Source organism: Bufo gargarizans, chromosome 2, assembly GCF_014858855.1.
Source record: "Bufo gargarizans isolate SCDJY-AF-19 chromosome 2, ASM1485885v1, whole genome shotgun sequence".
Taxonomy (NCBI): Eukaryota; Metazoa; Chordata; class Amphibia; order Anura; family Bufonidae; genus Bufo; species Bufo gargarizans.
Genome location: NC_058081.1, coordinates 352,515,547 through 352,521,546, shown reverse-complemented (window position 1 = coordinate 352,521,546; position 6,000 = coordinate 352,515,547).

The window sequence follows — 6,000 nt, the reverse complement described above, 5'->3', positions numbered from 1 at the left end:
GTTATCCGATTTAATTCGCGAAAATCTAGGCAAGGACGCAGACCCCCATCTTTCTTTTTAACGAAGAAAAACCCTGCAGCCACGGGTGAAGTAGAGGATCTGATGTGTCCCTTAGCCAAGCTCTCGGAGATATAATCTTTCATGGCTTGTCTCTCTGGACCCGAAAGATTATACAACCTGGTCTTGGGTAATTTTGCGCCGGGAATAAGGTTAACCGGGCAATCATAAGGATGGTGAGGTGGTAACTTCTGACAACCCTTTTCAGAAAAAACGTCCTCAAAATCCAAAATAAATGTAGGTAGGGTAGTTATGGAGGCGACTAAGCAATTGCTATTTAAGCAATTTTCTCTGTAATGCTCACTCCACTCCGATATCTCCCTGGCCTGCCAATCCACCACTGGATTGTGCGCTACTAACCAAGGAAGGCCCAGCACTACCGGAGTGGGAAGCCCCTCCAGAACATAACATGAAAGCATCTCGTTCTGGTGGTCCCCTACCCGAAGGTGTAAATTATGAACAATGTGGGTGAGTTTTCTCTGAGACAGAGGAGCAGAATCAATAGCGAATATGGGAATAGGTCTCTGTAGCGTACAGAGAGACAAACCCATAGTGCGGGCAAAATGGGCATCTATCAAATTTACCCCTGCTCCACTGTCTAGAAAGAAAGAAATAGTCTCCGTCTTAACACCAAAAACAATAACCGCTGGCAACACAAATTGCGATGTACGTATGGAGGAAACATATACCCCCCGGCTGACATCCTCCACACAGCCTGGGGTTAGTAGTTTTCCAACGGTCTTTTTGTTTCTGAGGAAAGAAGGACAGACATTAATGAAATGACCCCTCTCCCCACAAAAAAAAAAAAAACAACACGGCGAACCTCAGGAGGACGGGCCTGACGAGTGGTTCCTCCTAGCTGCATAGGCTCGTCTAAGTCCGTACAGACTAACTGCTGCTTGGGAGGGGTTACCAATTGCTCCGGTTTTTTCAACCTGTCCCTAAGGCGTCTATCAATTCGGATAGAAAGGGACATAACCGCATCAAGGGAAAAGGGGGTCTCATATAATGCAAGTGCGTCCTTAACCCTTTCGGATAGCCCAGAGCAGAACTGACTCCTGAGAGCCGGGTTGTTCCATTGGGTATCCGTAGCCCACCTACGGAAGTCAGAGCAATACTCCTCTACCGGCCGCTGTACTTGTAGGAGTCTCCGCAATCTTGATTCAGCCAGTGCGACTCGGTCAGGGTAGTCATATATGAGACCCAAGGCCCCGAAAAACTCATCCACTGACCGAAGAGCCTTGGAATCAGTGGGTAAAGAGAACGCCCAGGACTGCGGGTCCCCCTGCAGCAGGGAAATAACAACCCCCACCTGCTGTTCTTCATTACCAGAGGAGTAAGGGCGCAGTTTGAAATATAATTTACAGGCCTCACGGAATGTCAAAAACTTGTCCCTTCCCCAAGAAAATCTGTCAGGGAGAGAGACCTTGGGTTCTCCAACAACCTGGTTACCAGTAGCAACCGCTGGGCTTGCGGTCAGTTGTAATTGCTGCTGTTGCTGGAGGACAGACGCCTTCAATCCTGCCACCTCCAAAGACAGGCCATGAAATTGTTTGGACAGAGCAGCAATTGGATCCATACTGGATTCTAAGTAGTTTTTTTTTTACCTACACAAAATAAGGGCCAGATATAATGTAATGACCGGCGTCACGCACAGGGAGGGAAAAGGGAAAGCCCTGCCCAAGGGAGAGGGAAAGGTGGTGACCCCTGACTCACCTTGCGGCTGGCACCTGACTTCCCTGACGTCCCTAGACGGGTTCCTCACCCGTGCGGCGATCACGTGCCTAAACCCTGGCTTTCCCTAAAATGAGCCCTAGATAGTGAACGGGCCGGTGGGATCGCTAGTCCGCACCACTGACGCTAAGAGGAAAACACCATGGAGAGGACAGACAATACAGACAAACACATAAACCCAGGTGGGCGACCACAGCAGACCCCAAAGGTCCAACAGGGATCCGGAAGGAAACGTTCTGGACCAACAACCAGAGAACGCAGCAACACAGCTCCAGTGGGTCAGTATAGAAGTCCAGGCAGGAAGCTCTATATCTGGCAACCAGAGAAGTGTGAGAGGGGAATATAAGGAGGTTGGGAGTGCTGGACAAGGAACAGCTGAGGAGAAGGAGCTACGGATCCCTGAGGGAGCCAAAAAGGGTTGCAAAGCAAACCCAGAAAGCTACCATAAGGAAACAGCCCTATCTTACATAGAGCGCACAGCCAACCGCTGCGACTTCCTGACCCCGGGTATAACAGAGTCAGGCGTGGGTCTTGACACCCTTGTGACATTGGCAGATCCCTCACTCCACAAAAAACAACCAACCCTTCCGTACCCTTACAGTCTTTCCTCATAGTTAAAAGTGTATTCTTATCTTAGACATTTGGGACATATTCGCAATATAAGTCTCTCTCCATTCATCTCTATGAAAGCAGGCATGCACAGCTGTTTCCATAACTCCAATAGACAAGAAGGAGAGACCACACACATGGAAAGCCATACCCTGCCTAGTTGAACGGTATGTATTAGAGGTGGGATTTATCAGAATATTATAGCTTACTAGCAGAAGGATCCGCCTTTGCACGGGTATATTTAATCTATTTCACTTAATGTTTGTGTGTGTCGTTAAAATATATCGACACTATCCCCATAACAGTGAACTCCACAGCCCCTCAACCCCCTAACACTGCCCCCCCCACAGTGCCTAGCTTTCTTAAAATGGGACCTCCACAGCAGCCCATCCCCTTAACTTTGACCTTCACAGCAGCCCGCCCCTTTAACAGTGAGTCTCACAGCACCCCACTCCCTTAACAGTGACCTCCACACTGCCCGCCCTTTTAATAGTGGCCTCCACAGCAGCTTCCCCTTTAATAGTGGCCACTGCCCCTTTAGCAGTGACCTCCACAGTGCTCACCCCTTTAACAGTGACCTCCACAGTGAAGGCCTCTTTAACAGTGACTAACACAGTGCCCTCCCCTTTAACAGTGACCTGCACAGTGCCCTCCCCTTATCAGTGACCTCCACAGTGCCTGCCCCTTATCAGTGACCTCCACAGTGCTTGCCCCCTTATCCGTGACCTCCACAGTGCCCGCCCCTTTAACAGTGACCTCCACAGTGCCCGCCCCCTTATCAATGACCTCCACAGTGCCTGCCCCTTTAACAGTGACCTCCACAGTGCCCACTCCTTTAACAGTGACCTCCACAGCAGCTTCCTTTCAATAGTGGCCCCTGCCCCCTTAACAGTGAACTCCAGTGTCCGCCCCTTTAACAGTGACCTCCACTGCAGCCTGCACCTTTAATAGTGGCCCCTGCCCCATTAACAGTGACCTACACAGCAGATGCCCCTTTAATTGTGGCCCCTGCAACTTAACAATGTCCTCCACAGCGCCCAGCCCCTTTAATAGTGGCCCCTGTCTCCTTAACAGTGACTTTCACAGCGCCCTGCCCCTTTAAGGATAGGACTACATGACGACAATTGTCACACGACATTTTGCCGTAACAATGTTGCGCAACAATTTTTATAATGATAGGCTATGGTGTTGCACTGCGACATGCTGCGACTGCTGCACAACAGTCGCAAAAAATCCATCCTAGATTAATGCATGTAGCAGTATACAGTCGTGGCCAAAAGTTTTGAGAATTACATAAATATTGAAAATTGGATAAGTTACTGCTTAAGTTTTTATAATAGCAATTTGCATATATTCCAGAATGTTATGAAGAGTGATCAGATGAATTGCATAGTCCTTCTTTGCCATGAAAATTAACTTAATCCCAAAAGAACCTTTCCACTGCATTTCATTGCTGTCATTAAAGGACCTGCTGAGATCATTTCAGTAATCGTCTTGTTAACTCAGGTGAGAATGTTGACGAGCACAAGGCTGGAGATCATTATGTCAGGCTGATTGGGTTAAAATAGCAGACTTGACCTGTTAAAAGGAGGGTGATGCTTGAAATCATTGTTCTTCCATTGTTAACCACGGTGACCTGCAAAGAAACGCGTGCAGCCATCATTGCGTTGCATAAAAATGGCTTCACAGGCAAGGATATTGTGGCTACTAAGATTGCACCTCAATCAACAATTTAAAGGATCATCAAGAACTTCGAAGAAAGAGGTTCAATTCTTAAGAAGGCTTCAGGGCATCCAAGAAAGTCCAGCAAGCGCCTGGATCGTCTCCTAAAGAGGATTCAGCTGCAGGATCAGAGTGCCACCAGTGCAGAGCTTGCTCAGGAATGGCAGCAGGCAGGTATGAGCGCATCTACACGCACAGTGAGGCTAAGACTGTGAGGCTAAGACTTTTGGAAGATGGCCTGGTATCAAGAAGGGCAGCAAAGAAGCTACTTCTCTCCAAAAAAAACATCCGGGACAGATTGATCTTCTGCAGAAAATTTGGTGAATAGACTGCTGAGGACTGGGGCAAAGTCATATTCTCCGATGAAGCCTCTTTCCGATTGTTTGGGATATCAGGAAAAAGGCTTGTCCAGAGAAGAAAAGGTGAGCGCTACCATCAGTCCTGTGTCATGCCAACAGTAAAGCATCCTGAGACCATTCATGTGTGGGGTTGCTTCTCATCCAAGGGAGTGGGCTCACTCACAATTTTGCCCAAAAACACAGCCATGAATAAAGAATGGTACCAAAACACCCTCCAACAGCAACTTCTTCAAACAATCCAACAACAGTTTGGTGAAGAACAATGCATTTTCCAGCACGATGGAACACCGTGCCATAAGGCAAAAGTGATAACTAAGTGGCTCAGGGACCAAAACGTTGACATTTTGGGTCCATGGCCTGGAAACTCCCCAGATCTTAATCCCATTGAGAACTTGTGGTCAATCCTCAAGAGGCAGGTGGACAAACAAAAACCCACTAATTCTGACAAACTCCAAGAAGTGATTATGAAAGAATGAGTTGCTATCAGTCAGGAATTGGCCCAGAAGTTGATTGAGAGCATGCCCAGTCGAATTGCAGAGGTCCTTAAAAAGAAGGGCCAACACTGCAAATACTGACTCTTTGTCACGGCGGACAAGCACTCAGACACACAGAAAAACCAACAACTAGGCTCTAAGCGAGAAGCAGGGGAAGGGTCACCTCCTAGCTAATCCCTGACCTCTCTCCCTGCACTGCTCAGCCCACAGGCAGACCTTGGTGGTAGGAATGCTGTGTCCTCGTGCCTGGGCTAATTCACCCTAAATTCCCTGAGATGGTGAAAAGGGGAAATAGGAGCAGCCTGCTCGCACAGAACCTGGATGGGAGAGAAGATACCAACACAACTAAAACAGCAAACAACAAGAACAGAAACCACACCTATCTTATTAGAGCTGGGACAGAAAACCTTCCTTCCTTCCTTGCTTGCTTCCTAGGCCAGACTGATTTCTATAACCCGCTCAGAGCACTTGAATTGAGAGCCATTTAAACTAATGACCCCACCCAGTGCACCTGAGGGAGGCGGATCCAGCATGACTCCAAAACAAACACTAAACACGTGCTGCTATTCTGCCCGACCTCCGCACATAGTCACAGCCGGGCATGACAGTACCCCCCCTTCTACGGGTGACCTCCGGACACCCCGGACCAACCTTATCCGGATGGGATCTATGAAAAGCCCTCACCAGTCGGCTGGCACTGACATCCCGTGCAGGAACCCACATCCTCTCCTCAGGGCCGTATCCCCTCCATTGTACCAGATACTGAAGGGAACCCCGAAGAACTCTAGAGTCGAGAACCCTGGAGATCTCGAACTCCAAATTTCCATCGACTAGAACAGGAGGAGGAGGCAATGGCGATGGTTCCACCGGTTTCACATATTTTTTCAGTAAAGACCTGTGGAACACGTCATGAATCCTCCAAGTTTGCGGAAGATCCAGCCGAAACGCTACTGGGTTGATCACTGCAGATATTTTGTACGGATCGATAAATCTTGTACCCAGTTTCCAAGATGGCACTCTCAACA